The sequence below is a fragment of the Taudactylus pleione genome, unplaced genomic scaffold, assembly GCF_031769625.1.
Source record: "Taudactylus pleione unplaced genomic scaffold, aTauple2 ptg000053l, whole genome shotgun sequence".
Taxonomy (NCBI): Eukaryota; Metazoa; Chordata; class Amphibia; order Anura; family Myobatrachidae; genus Taudactylus; species Taudactylus pleione.
In genome coordinates this window covers 13359727-13383000 of record NW_028284455.1, presented here as the reverse complement: position 1 = coordinate 13383000, position 23274 = coordinate 13359727, and the positions used below count along the sequence as shown (strand labels likewise).

The 23274-nt window shown below is 35.7% G+C and overlaps 1 protein-coding gene and 1 pseudogene across 3 annotated transcripts in view; both read right to left on the bottom strand.

The window, feature by feature from the left end:
* Positions 1–23274, bottom strand: part of KCNH8 (potassium voltage-gated channel subfamily H member 8) — a 543344-nt gene that overhangs the window by 507342 nt on the left and 12728 nt on the right. The window lies entirely within an intron of this gene.
* Positions 12486–12604, bottom strand: LOC148535277 (5S ribosomal RNA; annotated as a pseudogene).

Sequence of the window (23274 nt, the reverse complement as noted above, 5' to 3'; positions counted from 1 at the left end):
GGAGGGAAGTAATACTTGAGCGGCCAGTGAGGTAGCATGACTGAGATCTGTCTCTAGTTGGAGCCACCTGAGAGTGGAGGGGGGGCGAACAAGGCACTAGCTTGACTCAAGTCAGAGGCATAATAGTATAAATGAAAGTCCAAGAAATCTCTCCCCCCTCCCACCACGGGCCTCCGCAAAATCAAAATCCTGTTCTGGGCACTTTATTCCTCCACACAAAACAGAGAAACCAGGTATGTAACTAAGCTAAAGCTGAGTCTGGAACTATAACTGGCAAAGTTTGAAACAGGTATAAAAGGCATGGAAGTATATTAATTTTAAGGACCACTATATGACCTAACCAAGAGATTGCCATCTGTGCAGGTCTGCTTTGATGGATGATGTCAAGGGTAAACAGTTCTCTTGATAAAGAGTACTATAATGGTTTTTAATAAAGATGCCCAGGTAACAGATCTTATTAGGCCACCAAGAGAATTTGTAATTGTTTTGTAGTAGTGATAAGCAGGCTGGAGTAATGTGAAGAGGCAAGGCTTCAGTTTTGGACCAATTGATTTTATAGCCCGACAGATGACCATAGGTATTGAGAAGTTGAAACAAATTTGGCAGAGAAGTTTGGGGAGAGGAGAGGGAAAGCAAAACATCATTGGCAAATAACGAGATCTTATACTCGGATCCACCAACATCAATTCCCATGATATCCCTAGAGGCATGGATATATGCCACCAGAGGTTCAATGATCAAAGCAAAAACCAGGGTTGACAGAGGACAGCCCTGTCTGGTGCCATTCATAATCTACAGTGGACCTGAGGCTAGTCCATTTACAGACACCCTCGCCAATGGACCTGAGTACAAGACTTGAATCACAGTGAGGAAGTCACCACAAAGCCTGAAATGACATAGAGTTTCAAACATAAGTGCTAACTAATCCTATCAAATACCTTCTCTGCATCCAGAGAAAGCATAAGAACATGAGTACGCCGAAGGTTTATCAAATGTATAAGGCTAATAATGCATCTTGTGTTATCCTGTGCTTGTCTGCCTGGAATAAACCCCACCTGGTCATTATGTATTAGTTGAGGTAATACATTGTTCAATTGTAAGGCCAGACTTTTACCATATATCTTAATATCAATGTTAAGTAAAGATATGGGTTGGTAGTTAGCACAGTTCGATGTATCTTTACCCTTTTTAGGTATAACAATAATCTTGGCCTTGAGAGCTGACCTAGAGAGGGGGGTGCCTCGCAGGATATCATTAAATAAAACCGCCAAGTGGGGTATAAGATTATGTTGGAAGGTTTTGTAGTAGCTGGCTGTAAAGCCATCAGAGCCCGAGTTTTAATAGCAGTGGCAACCTCCTCAGTTATCTCGGCACTAAGTACAGATGCCATCTCAGACGATAAGTGGGGTAGATGACATTTTGAGAGGAAATCCCAGATCTCTGCATCGATTGTAGGCAAAACCAAAGAGGACCCAAAAACATTATAGAGTTTGTCATAGAAATAAAAAGCTTTGGTGATACGTTTAGGATCTTGTAAAACTTGACCTGAGGGGGATCAAATGGAAAAAACATTACTTTGAGCGATTTTAGATTGCAGCTTAGAAGCCAAAAGCCTGTTGGCTTGGTCCCCTTTCTCATAGAAAGATGGATTGAGCCATTTTAAACTAATCTCGGCCTTAGCTATTAGAAGTAAATTCAATTCACCCTTAGTGGATGACAGGGTGGTTAAATCCGCATGTGATCCTGTATGTTTGTGTTTTAGAGAGAGAATGTATTTGTCCCAAAAGGTCTTGAATGTGTTTCTTCCTAGCTTTAGTAGCGTGGGCAGATGCTCTGATTAAATAACCCTGCATAACTGCCTTATGAGCATTACATAAGATCATAGGGGTAATATCTGGTGTCTAATTACAGCTAAAGTAGTGTGTTAGTTTCTGTACTAATTGGGACTTGAGTAAGGGACTAAGAAGGAGCCTATCATTTAAACGCCAAGAGGGCTGGTGATCAGGCATTTGGGGACCGGGGACATCTACTGTAATTGGGCCATGATTGGACCATGCGCTGGGATGGATGGAAGTGACAAATATACATTGGGCTGGTTCAGTGCTCAGAAATATAATGTCCAACCGTGTGTAAACATCATGTATGAGAGAGTAGTATGTATAGTCTCGGGCAATGGGTTCCTTCACTCTCCAAACATCAAACAAGAGGTATTGTGATAAAAGGAGATTCAGGGCTGCAGAATTATGAGAGTGAGATTGTTGGAGGGATCGAGGGAGGGGTTTGGACCTGTCCAGGTGGCAATCAAGGGTCACATTGAAATCCCCACCCACAACCACTATACCCTTTCTGTGGAGAGCCAATAAACTAATAAGGGAGTTAAAAAAGTGGCTTGAGATTTATTGGGTGAATAGACATTCACAAAAGTGTATGGAATCCCATTCAAAGTCCCAATCAAAAACAAGTATCTGCCTTTGGGGTCACTACATGTATATCGTTAGGCGTAAAATAGACTAGATATGTAACTGTAATTAAACACCTTGTAAAAATATATAATAGTAGGAAAAAAAAGTATACTATCCTCTGGAAAATCATATAAAGTGGCCGCAAGGGCCCAACATTGTAACTAGATATGCAAACAGTAATATTTATACAACTGAGAAAATAGTAAGGATCTATATGTGAGCATATGGATACCACATATCACATAGAGTCCAGAGCCCTCATCGAAGCCCACGTTAATAAGAAAGCATGGAGCCTTCACAGCATCCAGCTACCAGAGGGTAATTCTCATATAGATAAAACCCTAAAAAAAGGGAGTAGATTCAGGTATCTGGCAGGGTGCCTGAGGATGACTCCACTGTATGGCAGTCCTGGGATGGGGCTCCATGGGGTGGGGAGGTGTTGACAGGAGTAGAACATTGTGGAGGAGTTGTAGAGCTAAAGATATTAAAATGTCGAAGTAATTGCAGGGCTTCATCGGGCATCTTAGCCGCCAAAACTTTGCCATTAGACTGGACTTGAAGGATAAAGGGGAAGCCCCAATGATATTTAATATTATTATCTCTCAGCATCTTGGTGATATCCTTCATTTCCCGATATCTTGCCAAAGTGATGGGGGAGAGATCTTGAAAGATGAGGAGCAAGGATCCCTCAAAGGAGATGCTTGAGGACAGCCTGGCTTTTGTATAGATCTGATCTTTTGCCGAATAATAATGTAGCCTTGGAATGACATCTCTAGGGGAGTTGGCATCCAAAGATTTAGGGCGAAGTGCCTTGTGAGCCCTGTCCAGGAGCAACATATCATCCGGTATTGGCAAGGGCAAGGACCCAGAAGAGGCAAAGGAGGTAGTCCATTAAATGGGCTGATTCCACAGATTCAGGGATGTTGTGAATCTGGAGATTATTCCAACGGCCTCTATTATCAAAATCTTCCTGTTTGTCAGCCAAGAGCATCACATCCATATGAATTTGTGCCACCTCTTGTTCGGATTCTTGTTGAAAGGCAATAAGTTCCTCTTGTTTTCTTTCAATAGCATCTACTCTGGAACCCAAGGTGGCCACCTCTGTTTTAATACCAGAGAGGGCATCCTGGACCTCTTAACGAATTGTATTCTAAATGGTTTTCATTTCAGTGAGGAGCATTGCAATGTCAGCTTTAGTGGTTGGTGTAGAGGAGAATTCCTCATCAGAGTCTTTTTCAGAGTAGCCGAGGCACTAGTATATTTCTGCAAAGATGAGAGTGTAGATTTCTTAAAGTAAGCAAAAGATATATATGGAAGGCAAAAAATATCCCAGCCTCTGGGGACCTCCCAAACAGATTCTCTTGAACCATAATAATGAGGAAAGGTTCTGTTGTAGAGATAAAGGCTGGGGAATTCTGTGAACCAGTATGGATTTGCTACTTAGATGGATGCTAATACTGCCCCTATAGATTTCTTGGATGGACAGAGTAGGGAGCAGTGCATAATTCTGAACAGTAAGGTCTCCAAAGGCAGAAAGGAGGTTAATAGAGATCCCCAAGAAGGTTTGTAGCAGGGGAGTCACTCAGCACTGAGGGTAACCCAGGCAACAGCTGCAGAAACCAGCGGGGTCACACCAGTCATAAGGAGAGCAGGCTAGTATATGAAGGGGAAGGAGAGCTGTTCAGGACATGCACCTGGTAACTGTATCCTCCATCCCAGGGTCAAAGTACCTCATCTTCGGAGCTCTGATATAACACCAGGAGGGGACCGGCATAGAGAGTCCAAGTGCGAGAGCCAGCCTTGTCGGCACCAGAGGTCACAACACTCACCTCTGTAGCAGGCAGAACAGATGCGGGTGCAGGGAACAGCCAGCTGGATAGAGTGTGGGCCCACTTGACAGCCAGATGGTAGCAGGAGTCCTGGTGAGCTCCGCTGTGTGCAGGTAAGTGCAGCATCTGTGGCAAACAGCGGGGGTTCCACTCAGGTGCAGGTAGACACCAGAGACTGTAGATGGGAAGTCTGGCGGTGGGGACAGGATGAGTAACCCATGAAGCAGTGAGCTAAGCATGGAGCATGCCGTGAACAGCCCCCATGCAACATCTCTTCCCAGGAACAGGAAGGGGGTGTAAAGAGGGACCACAGGGACCTCCTGGTGGAGGCAGGAGGCCACCCGAGGCTTCAAACATTATTTTAATAAACCCACTGCTAATGACACCATAAATTAATTCTTACACAGAGATTACTATTATTGTACACATTTCCCATAAAGGTTAATTATGTGAGACTCAATAAACAAAGAAGCTATCTCTTAATAAGATCTGTGTGTTACACTAATAAAGTACAGTATAGCAATGTTTATTAAGTAATACAGTTTTTAAGTTATTTTTTTATTTAAGAAATTATACAAGCATTCTGTACAAGTGTACAGTATGTGCTGAACATATCTGGATAATCATACATTCATTTAAACTAGTAAATTGTCAGCAGGCTATCTAATTTAATTACATTTAATTACATTATAAAAAATGTAAGGAACCTTTTTGTCTAAGTATTGGGGACAGTGATTAAATATAGCTGTGGCCTTCCCTACATACTGAATAATTAATGATTCTTTCACAGTGCAATGAAAAAATAATGTTGTAAACATGCAATGTACCTGTTTTCAGCCATGAGTGACAAAGCTGACAGTTTAATAAAAAAATGTTTTCTGAAAATATATATAGTTCATTGACAAATTATAAATAAATCATAGTGTAAATTATGATAGGATAAGAATTTTTCAAAGTATATCTCTAATACAATATCAATATTTATATAAATAAATACAAATGAAATGTGCAAATATGGTTTAAATAAAATATGAAAATGTCACTTAAAGATAAAATAAAGTTATTATTTGACATTAATATATAAAATACTGTGTATTGGTAAATTTCATAACATATATGAAATACCCGGAGTGAAATGCTTGCAAGCATTCTTTGTAGAGAAATACTGTGGGTGATTCAGCTTAGGACAAAATTGCAAAGCTGTCAGCAGGCTCCTTTGCAATTCAATCCTTGCTAATTTGCAAATACAGCAGTAGTTGTCTAACACTCCCTGCTGCATTTGCGATCCCAGCACTACGACCAAGGTCGCAGGCTGGGATCACTATCGCAACCATCGGTCACAATAGTTGACTGCACTGTGCTGTGCCAGATGAGTAAGCCTCAATCAGGAAGAGGCATATAAGAGGTTTGCATGCGATCATGTAGGACCCATTCTGCACACTTGCAGAACGAGTCCTGCACACGCTCAGATTCCAGATAATCGGGGTCTGCATCAGCCCCACTGTCTGGATTTGTGGAGTTATACAAAGGAATGGTGGTGGTGATGTCATAGCAGGTCCAGTGACTACAGGCTTAACATTTCTATCTTTTTAAGATCACATTAAGAATCTGTCTTAAAGATGTGAGAGGATCATCACCTGTCTGTGTCTGTGATGGAGTGGGACACTGCTTTTAAACAGAGGTGCAAGTAAATTGACATTTATATTGAATAATGCTTTTTTATACATGGGGGACAATTCAATCTGGTGCAATGCTGAATAGCCCCAAGAAGGAGTTCCCAAAGCTATTCAATTCGACATGCTGCTAAGTCCGACTAAAACACTTAAGTCGGAGAATGCCGGTTACCGCACCTTAAACTGGATGTTTGGTCGCTGTAACCAGCATTCTCTGACTAACGTGCTGGCTGCAAGGCTGTTAGCACCACACTAAGCCAAAAAAACTGCATCACAGCCAGCACTTAAGTCGGATTTCTGCTTGCACCTTAGCAGCACACTGAATTGAATAGCTCCAGGAACTTCTTCCCGGGGATATTCAGCATCGTGCTGAATTGAACTGCCTCATGGTCATGTCTGGTAACTTCCATTTTGGGGTATAGTGGTTGTTTATGTATGAAAATTTTATATGATTGAAACTACTTTTCCCACACCTGTGCTGAGTCCATTTTTCTGTTTGTGCTTGTCTCATTCCAACATCAGACTATGGAAATATTTCTGAAATATTATTTCTGGAATAATATCAGTCTAGTTATTTTTAACATGTCAAATATAACTTCAAAAGTGGGCAAAAAAGTGTTTAGCCAAATTTCAATTGCGATCAAAATTTTATATTTTTTAGAAACACCACAAAGAAATGTTTTGTGACTCTGCTCCAACGCTTATCCACCTTTCTTACATAGCAAAAAGCAGGATTCTATAGGTATTAAATAACAAAATCTGCATTGAAAATGCTAATATATTTATGTATGTTATTGCTATATTTACATGTCTTAATTTAAACACTACAATGTCTAAGAATAATATTGTAGCCCAAAAAGGCCTACCATCTTTTAAACTATAAATCCTAGAACATTAATTGAGGAGACCATTTTTTTATTTAACACAAGATTAAGGATATCTGGTATTATTTTTATTAACAATAATAATAATAATAATAATAATAATAATAATAATCATCATCATCTGTGCCTACTTTAGTCTAATAATAATCTGTACCCCCTTTAGTTTAATAATCATTGCCCCTTTTCATAGAATAATAATCTGTGCAACCTTTAAATTTATAATAATGATTTGTGCCCTCTTAAATCTACCAATAAAAATCTGTGCCACTTTAGTATAATTTTAATAATCTGTGCCCCTTTAGTCTAAAATTAATGTGTTCCCTTTAGCAAAATAATAGTTCCTTTTAGTTGAATAATAATAATGATCTGAGTCTCCTATAGACAAATAATAAAATAATAATAATCATAAAAATAATAGTAATAATAATAATAATAATAATTTATTATTATTATTATTATTATTATTATTATTATTATTATTATCTTTTTCCCCTTTAGTTGAATATTTACTCATATCAGTAGGATAATAATAAACATCAGTCCCCCTTTAAAATAACATTTATATGTGCTCCTTCAATAAAGTAAGATTCTTTACCCTCTTTAATAAAATTATTTGAATACTCAGTGCCCAAATATTGGTCTCCATCAGAATAATAAATGTCTCTTTTAGTATATTAGTAAATATAACCTTTTTTTATATTTCCACCATGATAATAATAATAATAATAATAATAATAATAATAATAATAATAATAAATAATATTCCTCCTGCATTTTCTGTAGTGTAGGGTACTGATCTACTTATTACCTTTAATCCTTGTGGTGCTTTTCTGACTTTAGGGCCTCACTCTTCTGAAGACTACCTATTTCTGGCGACTCCTTCCTACAACTTCTACCTGCTCCATCCTGCAACATCTTAAACTACCTCAATGATGGTGCCTAATGGTCATTGGGGTAAATTGTGAAAAATCGGTCCTGTCTTCCAACAGTAGAGGGTAAATACCTGGAGTAGCATATCCACCTTGGCCAGTCTTTTATCACATCAGGAATCTTTTATTTACAATCTCTGTGTACCTAATACAGACAGCCAATGTAACCAGATTCACAATAAAAGTGATATTACTGTTTAACCTTATTTGGAACCTTAAAGTAAGAATGGGGCATAATATATTTTTTATACTAATCAAAATTCATATCACATTAGTGTCATGGTTTTTCATTTTAAACACATGAGGGCCAAAGTTGCAAGTGTCCCTTGACAAAGTCCAGTATTATAGAATGTACTATTATAAAAATAAACTGACATTAATCATTTGTGTCTTATGATAACATAAATGAATCAATATGCAAAGAAATGCAGTACCTTATATAGAGAGCACACAATTTATTTGATTAACTCACTTAAAAAATACATACTGTAGATATATTTGTGTGCTGAAAGTTTGCAAATATAGCCTTTAGGAGTTTAATTGGTCTGGAAAGATGAGCTCATCATCCTTGGTTCAGGAAAGCAGAATTTAGAAATGCCATAGAAATCCAGAAAGAATTATTCAACTGTAGAGAACTTTAAGCAAGTTCAATATCTAATTATATAATTAGTAAAAAAAATGTTTAATGGGAGTAAAGTATTGTGAAAACCAATTATAACGCTTCTCACATGTATGTAAATTGAGGCTAAAATGTCATGGTCTGTACTTCAGCAGGATTCCATTTGTCACACTTTTAATTTTCACCGTCAACATAATTAAGATGTTGTGTTAGTCATGTAATGACCTGTGCCATAGACCTCAGTGTTATAATAACATACCACAATATAATTGCACATGCAAGACATTCAGGTAATAATCAGTGTTGATCTTTTCTATTTCTCTTACATTATATCTATGTACTACAATGTATTATGGTAATCTGCAATGATTCATGATACCTGCCAAAGTAAATATTTTTTTTGTAAAGAATAATAAAGAGTTAATAAAATTGAATTTGATAAAACAGCTACTACTGTATTTGTTAACATTTATTGTACTACAAACAAACAGCAGTTAATTAATGAAGAGTGAGTTGCCATTTATTTAGCTGACTTGATCATTGGGTCCTATGGTGCCTCAACAACCTCCTTCTGTTACATGTGCCTCTTCTACAGTATTTGTATTGAAGTATATGTTGTTTAAATATTTGAAGGTTACTGTATATGTTTTTAATTAATATGCTTCATCTTGGTTGTATTATTGTTATGTCTCATTTTAGAAGCTCCAATAAAAATCTTGAGATCATTTTGACTTCTTGCTATAACACTAATTTTAAAGTATGTAATTTATATAATTATATTTTTATGCAATTTGTGAGGATTTAGAAATTCATTGACAATGCTGCTGAAATATGGGCTTGTGGTGTAAATGTAATTTTAATTGACTGCTTCTGACAATACAACTTTAAATACAGTTCCAACTAGTGCCTTTCTTTTATAGCTCTAAATCAACACTTAAAGTGCGTATCCACTAGCAGAGAGTGGAATGACAGTACGATTACAACATTGTAATCGTACAGTTGTTCCTCATCCCCTGTAGTGCCTACACTGAGAGATACGAACATGCCCAATCTGTCGTTATCGGCAGATTGACCGGAATGTTCAGGCGATGATTGATGTTGACTAACAGTGGAAGGGCACATCGCTGGTTGTTTTTTAAATTTTCATGCCCAGTTTGTGAACTATTAATGATCGCGTGAACAATAACGATGTCATTATCATTCAATCGCTCATTTGAATCGCCTAGTGGATACGCGGCTTAACCCTGTATTTGTTGTCCTATTCCAACAAAGAGGAGCTGGGTGGAGTACAGTAGCTATATGAGTTCAAATGAGTGGAAAAAGCACAGTTACAGTGACATACAAGGTTTATTTGAAGACCAAAGGGCCTACACCACATCCATAGCAAAAACACCTTGTACAAATCATTTCAGATGGCAGAGATCATTCCCCAACCTATGCTGTCAATGGTATTTTATTTGCACATTAAAGGCAGATTTCATAGAGAAAAGCACATTTATAGGTGTAATTTCCCAGTTTAATAAAACCATACAGGTATGTAACATCTGCCTGCTCACCTGGATTCTTCTATTCAAATGTTATGTACATACAGTAAGAGCAATGAACCTGTTTCCCTTCTCTTTGCCAATAATAAAATACACACAGGCACTACTGTAATTAGAAAAATAGATAACACAATACGGAGTGGAGGATTTTTAATTTCCAAGACAATTTATGAGTAAATATAACAAATTGTAATAGATATTAATATATCTTGACTATCCACTAAAATTGGTATTTCAATACCTTATCTAAAACGTAATTGAAATTTCAAACTATTTATGCCATAAACCATAGGATGAAAACATCTCACATGCCCCAAATATTTATACTACCTCCCTTTTAACCAACAAGTAATACCTCTAATTGGTTTTAACTACCTTCTCACCCCTCATAATGTCTTATAATTATTAAATAAATTTAACCCAGGAACCTAATAACTGCAAACGCTCTTACTTTTATAAAGAATACCTATACTGCTACACACTATAAAATCACTCACTCACATAAAACTGCTAAATTATTTATACTCCAACTAAATGTATATCAGAAATGTGATCAGTCTTTTGTTGATGCACTTTCAGAATTTATTGGACCCAGGTCTTAAAGAACCTGAATAATGAAATCTATCCAGTAGTCAATTCACTATATATCTCCTCTGAACCAGAAGAATCTATATTTCTCTTATATTCTTTATCTGTATGTAAACTTTTTCTTGATAGACTGAAAACGTTCAGGTTATTTGGTACTCCAAGTAAACTAATGATAATGTTTATGGGCTTCCATAGTATAGCTCACTACTGCACTTGAATAGTGGCTGAATTATTTGACTTTGTTAAGTTACAAAAATGTTTCCTCTATATTATTTATTTCTGGTGCATTTTATTGTACACTATACAGCAATGTCACTTCTCTGATTATGGCCATCTTGCTGGTAAAGTATATGTAGAGTGCAGCTACCTTAACTACATGAAATAGTTGGGAACCACAATTTTAGAAACATTAGCTTCTTGCACCTCTAAAGGATACCACCATTGGTGTTAGCTCCATGAACTCCCTTGGTTTTCTTGCTTCATTATATTGATGAATATAAACTGTCTGCAATACCCTTTTTAGACAGTATGCATTGCTAGATCTCTTTTACTGCACCATAGACACTCCCAGCAACTTCTATCTTGTGCTGCACCCTAGCTACAATAAGGAGATGGGGATTACTGACTGATGAACTGAATTAGCCAGTATTTTCATAGCAATAGCTCAAACCATCAACAACTCTGGAGAAAAGTGTATTTATACTTTCTGTTCTCAGGCCCCTCTCTTACAGTTTAAGGCATGCAATCATTCTGGATCTTTTCCCCCTTGAGTATCTCTGTATTCTCTACTAGGTCATGCAGCACCATTCACACATCTGCTCCTGCATACAGTATAGAGGGAAATACAAAAGCCTGTGAGATACAGGCTTCAACGCAATTTCAGCAAGTCTGCCAAGTGTTTTAAAGCAGAAATCATTTAAAATGAAAAACCAACCTGGTTTTTCTTGTTAAATGATTGCTGCCATAAAACTTTGGGCAGAATCACCCAAATCCTGCCAATTCCTGCATCTTGCAGGCTATTACATTTCCCATATTGTCTCCTTTTGTTAGTAAAAGTCACTCATCTGCCTTTGGGAGGCTACACCAGGCAGTAGGGGTTACAGTTTCAAATGTACAGTATAATAGTGAAACATTACAAAAATACTGCTAATATCCCTTCACCCTTCTGAGTTATTTAAAAGCTAATTATTAAAACATAAAAGAGACTCAACCAAGAGTTTTATGATGAAAATGTAAACAGGGTTGCAAAGTGATAGTAGGAATTATGCATGCCTATATGGATTTGCAATCTTACATAGCTTTTTATGGTGTACAATACTTAATGCGTATTTATGGGGCAAATCACCATTTGCACATATGTAAACATTTATGTAAATTATATTTTGTATATAAATTTTTCCTGTACTTTTATTAATGTACAGTAGGCCCATTGTCACAAACTCTAATTTAAATAAGCTCATGCTTGTCTCCTTTGTTTTTGCATATATTTACCAATTTAAATGCCATACATGTCTAGCCATCTGTCTATATAATCAATGCATACTGTATACAGTTAAAGTAGGCTAAGTGACTTGATAGTTTATTGTGAAAATTCAAAGCTATATAAATTATTTCAAAACATTTTAAAATTGTGAATAATATGGGGAAAAAATGATCTTGGAGTAAATCCTTACAATAATGCCAAGTTTCAAATACCACATAAAAATTAACTTTTATTGTGCTTGCATAAAACAAGAGAGGTACACTAACATAAATATAAATAAACATATACATGAAACAAAAAAACTCGGATATAGCAACTATCATCCAAGTTGATAGGCGAAAATAATGCAATAGATCCAATCTGCATTCCACACAATGAGATGCATATGATCTCTTCTTCAATCCATGAGTATGGTACAGAAAGTTCATACAAAATCTGTGCCAAGTGTTTGTCCTATTCTTCCGAATGGAAATTAACCTACGGCACCTGGTATTTCTAGGAGGTCTCCCATCCAAGTACTGGCCAGGCCTATTACTGTATCGCTTCCAAGATCAGACGAGATTGGGCAGATTCAGATAAGTATGGCTGTAGGTATATATCATTCGGTGAGGGTAAGGGTCCTCTTACACATGGTTTCCACAGTTTGATATGAAAAAATGTAGGACTATCACTCAATGGAGAGTCCAATTAGTAGTACATACATATGTTGAATAAAGTAATGCATAAGCATACCTTGTTCTTGGAATGGAAGAGTGTCATAAATAAATAAACATGCATTAAGAACGACATCGATATGTAATCCCCAATAATCCTAATAATTCACGGGAACAAAATCATCCCTGTGTATGATGATTTTTTATATTATGATGGGATCACATATTAAATCAAATATGTAGCATGTTGATAATTAATGCTGGTAGGGTGAAATGATATATCAAATATCACCGCTTAATCACAGTTAGAATTAACAAAATAATCATATGACTCACTTGCATTATACTGTGCAGTTGTATCATCTCATAGTGTCACTTACGATCATAATATGCTTTAAGGGTTAAGTGCATCACATTAACATATTGTACTGTATAAGGTCAGACGACTCTCTATTTCTTTTTATACTTCACGATGATAAGACGGTTAGAAATACACACCTTTCAACATCGGAAAAAAGCCTCTGACAATCTAACACATATATATTTTTTTCTTTATATCACAATTATTTCAATAAGATCTCTTTTAACAGATCTCATTAGTACATTAATTTCATTTCCACTTTTATTGGTACCAATCATTATTTAATTGTCATCAACACTATTTAATTTTATAATTTTCTATTTTCCTGTTCACCCTGGGATATATACTATACATTCATTTATTGGTATTGAATAATAGGGATATGTACTTATATTCACATATTAGTATACACAATTAACATACACTTGTACACGTTCAATTATTTTTGTTCTCACTAAGCACATATTAAAAAATTTAGTATTATTTTACTGCAGAAATTGGTAGTGATATTAAAATTTAAATACTATAAAATATTGAATAAAATCAGATCCCTCATTTATTTGATGTGAAATCACTATGGTGTTCATTTAGGAGTATATCCAGAGTATATCCAGATAAAATAGTGCAGATTTGTGCCTTCAAAAAAATCATGTTTCATTCAGGTGGGTGCACATCCTAGAGCAGCACAAAAAAACAGCTTCCCAGTATTTATGTGCAGGTAGTATTTAAAAAAATATGTTTAGCAAGAAAAAATAGTTTACAACCCTTGCATTGCAATATGCTATATCCACTTGCAACTTTGCATCCTTTAACTAGATTTGATTTTAATAAAGGACGGTGATCTGCATTTATACAGCTTTGTACAAGAGCTTAGCACAGCAGTCATCTCACTCCTGGCTATAGCCCATTAGTACAGTAGTTAAATAGGTGATAATTATGCTGCCAAGAGTCAAAATGTTAACAGTGTAAATTAAATGGGAGAATACTGACATGTTAGTATAGTTATTTAAATTATTGCATCAAACCCTGTTAACACGACTACCAATGCTACATTTACCTTTATGAAAAGAGATCTATTTGCTGCCTCCATTTGGGACAGGAAAAGCTGATCATATTAGTGAAATTGTGTGCAAGGGGGTTTGCTGACTTCAAAAGTGGAGAGGTCTTAGCCAAAAGTCAGCGTTTCTCATATATATGGGTAAAGTTTGTGCCAACTGACTGAAAGTTTTCACTGATTGTGTGCCCAGTTTGGTTAAGGGAGCGGCTTATTTTGTCCTGATTTTGCATGTAAAATATGGGGAAGTATGGTATGGTACAATTGGTACAATAGACCCCAATTTGAATTTGTGTTTCAAAAGTATTGGCTAGCATTCCCCATTTGCACTTTGTGTTCACTGTTCACAGTTCATGTTCACTGATTTTGTTAGCAGTTCACCCTTCACATTCCAGTCATGTTTTGATATTTGCATTATAATATAGTGTTTTTTTTTCTTTTTTAAATAATAGTAAGATCATATTTTTAATTGATAAAAATGTATTCTAATTTTAAAAAAAGACCCTTGAACAATGTGTGAAGTTCACCAATTACACTTGATGTTCAAAACTAAAAACAGAAAAAATCAATATTATTGTAGGTCAATCACGTATGAAACAGCTTGGTCATGTGTCAACAGGCAGGAACATAGCTAAGCCTGTTTGACTTTCTCTGATCATTTTTGATTTATAGATATGCAATTCTAGAAACTCCAATACATTTTGTATAGAGCCAATTTGTTAACTGAGAATCAATATCTGTCTGGTTTGAGCATCTCTACTAATAAAACAAAATTTACACATCTGATTGGGCACTTGGTACATTGCAGACAGAATAAGGTTACAATTATATTTTGTGCTTCACTACCTTTCTATGCCCAATCATACCTATACCATTATTGCATAACTTATTTATTAATGTTTAGATAAGTGATTACTGATAGGCCAACATTAACAAATAGATAACATATAGTTAATAACTTATTTTATTGATAACTCCCCTTTAAAATATATAATCTAAAATAAGAATGAAAAAAATCAAACATTGATACATTTTAGTGGGTACACTATAATTTGAAATAGATGCAGTATTTAGAATTATATAATGCCATAAGCTAAGATCTCCACAGAAGAGCTGATCATTATATTCAAAAAGTTTCCTAAGCTTCCATGTAATGTCTCTGCAATCTATCATATGTAGATAAATCCAACCTAGCTTTTGTGACCAGATGTTGCTTAGTTCTAACAAATTTAATGCCAACCATTGACTGGTTCCCTGATCCTCATCATAGACAGGATTAGTTGTACCATTTACCATTGGGTTATATACTGCAGGATGTTGATATTTAAATGTCTGCTTTAATACTGAATTAAGGAATATAACCTTTTGACTTGCAATTAAATTTAATATGTTATTGCTAATGAAATACACACCTGTTTGACTACTTTTTCTGTATGTTTCTGTAGCTTATACGTTTTTTGTGCAAGTGTGTGCATGTATGTGCAAGTGTATTCAAGTGTTTGTACATCATTAATAGCTTTCTGATGACAATTATCAAATCATAGTACAACTATTATCATTTAGGATGTCACTGAAGATATCACAATAATTACTTCAAACATCACTGACATCTCACAAAATTATCTATGAAATTAACAATTACAACAGAAATCACAATAGTTATTACACTACATGAAATAACATAATTTGTTACATTACCAAATTGATTTTTTTTTTCATTTAAAATGATTTATTACTGGATAAATATATAAAAAATAATACAATTATCTACTTAAATTTTTTTCTCTATTTTTATTATGTATTCTTTACCATGAAAATTTGGCTCCTCATTTTTAATATACAGTATGCAATTGGTTAATGCAAATCTTAATTATTAGTGTGTACTTCATTTTGTCCTAATAGTAAAACAAAGATTATGCAATAAACCAGTGCTCTCTATCTAAACATGTATACTTAATACAAAGTGGATAGTTAAACACACTAGGTGGAAAAACCAGTGGAAAAACAGGAATAAATAAAGTCGCCAAAATATTTTTTTCCACATAACATTAAATACCTTAAATCATTGGGATTTTTGGATTTTGGTGACTATTTATTCTTATTTTTCCACTGATTTTTCCACCTAAGTGTGTTTAACCATTCACTTGGTATTAAGTATACATGTTTAGATAGGGAGTACTGGGTTACTGCATAATCTCTGTTTTGCTACTGTGTCACTTGGGGTAGTGGATGAATACTCCTTCTTATGCAATTCATCGCTGCATATTTTTAACAGTGCACTATTTATAGCATGTTGTTGTCTATTCTTCCTTTTGTCTTTTGATATGCAAAAGATACACCTACAAAAAGACATTTACATGCGTACAGTAGGGGATATATTTACTAAAGTGTGTGTTTTTAGAAGTGTAGATGTTGCCCATTGCAACCAATCATATTCTACCTATTATCTTCTAGAAGATACTAGATAAATATGTAGAATCTGATTGGTTGCTATGGGCAACATCTCAAACTTCTAACAACCTGCAACCTGCACCTTAGTATATACTTCTAGGACTGCATGTGCCACATTTTAATAAGCACACCATTACTATACACTGCCTGGTTTTTCTGGTAGCCTCTGGGAGGGCCCCTTCCTTGATTGAGACACCATCCCTGCACTACGTTAGAGGCTGGTATTTAAAACGTCAGGAGAACATACACTAGTGGTATCCCTGTTAGAGAAAAAAAATAGTCCAAACTGTCTTGTGCTGGAGCTATTTGAGAAATTGGGGAAAAGGCATGCTGCATGGGAATAATTACCATAGGTGCAAGGGGTGAAGGTGCTATGTGGCCCATAGCTGAGGTTGGCCCATCTTCCTTGTCAGAGTTACGTGTGTTTTATCCATTTTTCACCAGTAGGTAACATAGGGACCCTTATAAACTTTGATCTACAGTACTATTTAAAATATTTTAAACACAGCAATGTGCATGGAGGCTGATTTATTAGAGGTGTAATATTGTGTGATTAGGGTGCAACTTTTTTCTGAGATATAAATCATAGTACATAAGACATAATCCACAAGCCTTTGGAAGAAAAATAGGACGTGCATTTTAAACAATGTTAAAAAACTTCACACACTAAAGTGTTACGTGTAATAAAACTAATTCCCATGTTTTCATACTCACATGCATTATTGTGTCCATGGATAGAACTAAACCATTTCCTTATTAGAAATTTTGGTGTGCATTGGACATGTTATTTAAATATGCAGAATATGCATATTCAGGTTTAGTTACCTGAATTATGTCCAAAGAACCACATTGCCCATTGCACCAGAGCTCCATTATTTGTACTTCACATTCATTTGCTGTCATTTATTACTTGCAGTCTGTCCTTCAACAGGTTTACATTGAGCAGTCATATAGTAAACAGCCCAAGCTGACAATCTGTCTAATGACGAATTGGGGGACATAAGTTGATATTTTTATAATTTAATCACACAGTTTTTTGTGAACAATTTTTAGCTCTTTTTCATGGCACACTTTGTATTTGAAGAGTTTAAAACAGGTGGAGATATCATCTGCAAATGTATTTCTCTACCAAGAAGTCCTAATAAAATTGTAGGTCTAATATTTACTATATTTTTTTCCACTTATTTTGTCCTTTTCCAAATGCACTACTCTGACCAATAATATCCAGTCATTCAGCTCTAATGGTGTACTGTGGGAAATGTCCAATATGACAAAAATGGTATACAGTCACAATCTTCGCAGTCATAGGGGGGTATTTACTAAAGTGCAATCTTTTAGAAGTAGAGATTTTGCCCATAGCAACCAATCAGATTCTAGCTATTATCCTCTAGAAGATGCTAGATAATGATAAGTAGAATCTCATTTGTTGCTATGGGCAACATCTCCACTTCTAAAAACCCACACAGTAAATATACCCCATAATGTTAACACTACAATCTTGATGGTTATTATGTCGCATTGTTGATATGTCAACATGTAACATCATGTTGACATCTGCAACATGTTGAAAATGGGGGGACTGGGCAGCACATCCTAATTTAAACATAATAAGAGGTGCTGCCATGCTGAGACCTGTAGTTCTAATACATAAAAAGGGGGCATGCAGATGCACACTCTAAGCACTAAGAATACTAAATATCAAAATATATATAATAAACTGTCAATTAACATGATTTTCTCTAGAGGTTCGTAGTACATGTTTGGCCAAAGATGATTGCCCACCTAGCATGTCATGGTGAACTTATCAACATGTTGACATGTTCAAAATGTCGATATCTCAAATGTTAACACATGAAATGTCAACATTCTGCATAATGTCAATGTTATGGTTAGGCTGCAGAGTTGAGGGTTAGGGTTAGGCACTAGGGGTATTCTAGGGTTAGGCTGCGGGACGAGAAGGTTAGGGTAGGGCACTAGGGGTTTGGGTTAGGTCTATGGTTTGGGGCTTCACACATTGCTGGATGACAAGTCATCATTACGTCACCACAGGACCAGGAAGACAATGCTGGAGCTGCCGGACCAGCCGAACAAAGTAAGTCACTGTTGGACCATTGGGACTGTTTCATCAACATCATAATCTTGATGACAATTAATGATTATGAATGTCGACATGGTCAATGTCAACATGCTAAGAATGTTAATATTCTGCACGTTGACATTACAATCATGTCAAAATGAAGAATGTCAATAAAATATATCTAACCTAACCAAAAAATATGTGTGACCAAAAGTTTATAGATCTTGCCATTTAGTGCTTAGGTCAATGTTTGTGCAGCTTGTAAATATGCTAAGATTTTCTTCAGTTAACACATATTTGCTGTAAACTGTAGCTAAGTGAACTTATGGAAATATTGAATTTTGCCATGGAACAGACAATTTTTCAGAGTTTCAAAGATTCCATAATTCTGAGGAACAGCTATTTAGCACTGTACATAATTTGTAATTTTGCTAAATTTATAGTCTATAAATAGTGCTGAAACAACTTTGGTAATTTCATTCTGCTTTACAGTGGGGTTTAGGTAAACCCATTGGAAACACTGATCTCTGATTACTAATTAATATTAAGAATATTCAAAAACATTCCCTAATAATTCTATACTAATATAATAAGAATGTTGTATCTGTCTGTTCGTTCCAAGTTGGCACAAAAACTACTGAACTCATGTTCATGAAAATCGCATCATTTTGAAGTGGAAACTAATAGAAATAACCTGCACTTTGTTTCATCTCGATTCTTCAAGGTAAAGCTGAGCAATAACAAAAACAATATTCTTTTACATCATCAATGCTATAGATAGGTGTGGCACAATGCGCAGCCAGTAAGGGGTGAGGGCAGAGGTGCTTTGGGCCCACGTTCACTTGAATAGGATAGGCTACATATACGTGGCAGTCAGTGCACAGGGCACACAGTGACATAGGTGTGAGTAGTGGGTGAAGGCGCTGCTGCCATCAGTCTGTATAGCGCTTCTGCTTACATAGGCCACTCCCACGACATGTTCCCTATGCAAAACAACACAATTAAAAAAAAATTCAGAAGTGATTTCATAGTGGGTGAAGCCACGGGCAACAACTAGTATTATATAAAATTGAGGCAAAATCAACTTACAATTTAATGAATTTCCAATGAGAATAAACTAGGGCACACATTGCTTTAACAGGTACAACAAAAGGAAGAAAAACTTACAAATCCTCTGTAATTATATTTATTACATGAGAAAAAAATGTCCCAATTACATGTGACAGCTTAAATTAGCATGGATCCACAGCAGTCAAAATGGAATACAAGTCACTAATAACTGTAAACATGACACAGAATGTTTAGTTTTGATTACAACATTTCAAAAACAATTTTATTTTTATAAATGTGTGTAGGGTGCTGTGAAAAATCAATGGTCTCCAAGTGCAGTAGCTCATATTAGGACAGGAATGGCTATGTGAAAGTGTCAATTAAAAATATATATATAACATAAATTAAATAAAGTACTAACAGATGATAATTAGGAGCCCCAAAAAGGTGACAACAGTGACAAGGAATATTGCTACATATTTCTTTATGCCTCCTAAGGATCCATATAGATTTGTGCCAAGATTAATGATGTACTACATCTGTGAATTACGGAAAAGGAAATTATTTAATTTTGTTAGTGCTGTTAGTTTTTTCAATACTATATAGATAGATAGATAGATAGATAGATAGATAGATAGATAGATAGATAGATAGATATATAGATTTAAATACTTAGATATTTTAGCTACAGGTTTACGAACCACAGAATTTTGTTTGCTGAAATTCACAAATCTCAATTAGTAATGCAAAAAAAGAACTCCCACTGATACCAATGCTTTTGTAAATAAGGTTTTGGGGAGTCTAGAGATGTTACTTAAAGTAAAGTTTATTTCATAATTGTATCTTATTCTGTTTTTTTTAATTATGAGGCACTAGGAACAATTGTTCATAATAATGAGGGTGAGGGTAAATATTCAGAAATCTACAGTAGATATAACATTCCAGGATGGTTGGGAAGAGCAGTAGCAATAAGTACAAAAGTTGAGTACAGTATTCCTTTAAACACCTAGGACTAGACAAAGAGAAACATTTTACCAGATTTTGATATTTTACAAAATTATTTGTTTCTTGAGTTAAACTATTTTAAGAAGATTGGGCATAAAAATGTTTTGGAATACAGAACAAAATTATCTCTTCATATATTTTCTAAACAAAAGTGTCTTGTGGACAGCAATTTCTATCAAAAAGTCCCTTAAACATCTTTTTAAACAATTTTTATATTTAAATTATTATAAACATTTTTATTCTAACAAAATGTAACTATTGGCACTATATTGTGAATAAGCCAACCAACCTTATAAAGGGCAGAATGTTTTACCTACAGTATATACAGTATTTGTGAATGATAGTGGTAGCTTTTTTTGACAGAAGGTAAGTTGTATTTGCTTTTAGTATTCTTTAATACATAATTAACATGTTTCTGCACATCTCATTCATACTTTTTTCTGTATCATATTCTTTCTTTTTCTAAATAAAAGCTAGTATTTCATATTCAACAACTGTTTTATGCAGCATATTTTATAAAAATCAAGGTTCCAGAAATCCGATAAATATTTAATTTAATATTTGTTGAAGCCTCTCTGGCACAAATAATAAGAGTCAGCTTCTTTCTGTAATGTCTATCCACTTACCTGGTGTGGTCGCATTAGATGTGACCATGCCAAGCTAGGCTTATCCTGACAGCTTGTCCTGCAACTTCCAGGTTCATCCCACCTGGATAGAACCTCAAATGCCATGGCAACCTCCCCCCAGCCTTTTCTGTTGACTATGCTATAGAAGGAAGATCCTAAAAGGATTGGACACCCCAAGCTACAGGAAGACAGTTTTCCTGAAGCCCAGCCCAGGCTCAGGGGCCTCCAGGAAGCTGTGGCTTCCCTTCTCTCCCCTAACTAAAGGAAGTGCTGGTGGACATTTGTGATGTGTGATTCTGATATTCAGGCATCAGCCTTGGCTGACTGCATTGCAACAGCACTGTCTCCCCCTGCTTTCCCCCCTCCATGCCAGCAGTGGCTTCTGTTAGTGCAGGACTGTAAAAATATATTTATTTTTCATTGTTGTTGTAAAATGAAGCTAGGTGGTGCAGCAATTAATATGAGATTCATGCACACAAGTCTAAAAAAGGGTGTGACCACACCTACAGTATCTGCCTATCTGCTGGCTGCCCATAGGATACTGCCATAGCCCAGATGAGGCTGTGGCAGTTAAGCAAGGACAGGAGGTCAGTGGGCCAAGAGACAGAGACCAGAAGACCAATGGCCATACCTGCAAGAAGAAGGCAGGACTCTGTGACTTTGCATAAAGTTGTGTGCAGGCTAGCTGCCATTGATAGCTAATTAGGGCTGAAGAAATGAGACTACAGCAGCTCAGCAGAAACTAGACAGCTGAGGGAGTTCCTGGCTCTTGCTTCAACAGTGCTTGAACGTGCTACACTTACCATTAGGTTATTTGTTATTTCTGTTGCTGTATACTGACAAAATGACAGCATAACTTTGTTTGTTTTAACCTGGACAAGGTATATGGTGACCCTTATTTGGGCACCCAAATAGTGGACCACTGATCATTCTACTGAGCAAAATCCCACAGAATGTCACATTGTATAAAACATTTTTTTCCAAAAATGTCCCCAAAATTGTTGATTTTTTAAATGATCAAATTATATAAAATAATTAACATATCTTATGGGGATATTTTTAGAAAACATATTAGCCAGCTACTGTAAGTGGTTAATAAAGTTTGCAAACACTTGTTGAGGGATCTTGGACAACTCCTCCATGCTGAACATTTCCAATGCCTTAATATTCTTGAGTTTTGAATTGCACTCCTCAATACACACCATGCATTTTCAACTAGGTTCAAATCTGGAGACTAAGAGGGCCATTGCAAAACTTAGATGTTTTGTTCCAGCAACCATTTCAGTCTGAATAGTGATGTGTGTTTTTGGGCATTTTTGTTTGCTGAAGATACAGTCTTCTGGAAGTAGCAGACAGATGTCGGCCTAAAGACTCCTGGTATAGACTGGAATTTATTATGCTATTGATTTTCACAAGTGTCCCTGTACCACCAGCAGCAAAACAGCTTTAAAGGTATTGATGATCCACCACTATATTTTTCAGTGAATATCATTTTTGATTCTTTGTTTGCAATAAATTACTTTCCCCAAATATGTTGAAGGTGAGCATGGCCAAAAGTTTAAATATTTGTCTCATCTAACCACTTCACATGATTCCATTTGTCAATCCAATAAAATTTGTCAAAGCTCTGAAACTGTGATCTTAGGGTTCATCTTTTCCTCTCTTACTATCCTCCTCACTGTACATGAGGGCAGTATGCTCATGCATCCTCTTCCTGGTAAATTCTAAACTGTTCCATGCTTTTATTGCTATTTTATTATTTGCCTGATTGTGTGTAATGGTAATTTCAACTCTGTACTATTTTTTTTTTATAACCATTTTCTAATCAATGCAGGTTCACAATTTTCTGTGTCATTTGAGTTATTAGTTCTTTGGTTTTAGTGATGTTGATGAATTACAAAGGCATTTTTAAATGTTGTAACCTCACATTTATACCCCAGGGAAACTCGAGACTAGGAAGCATGCACCAATCCCCAAATCTTCAAA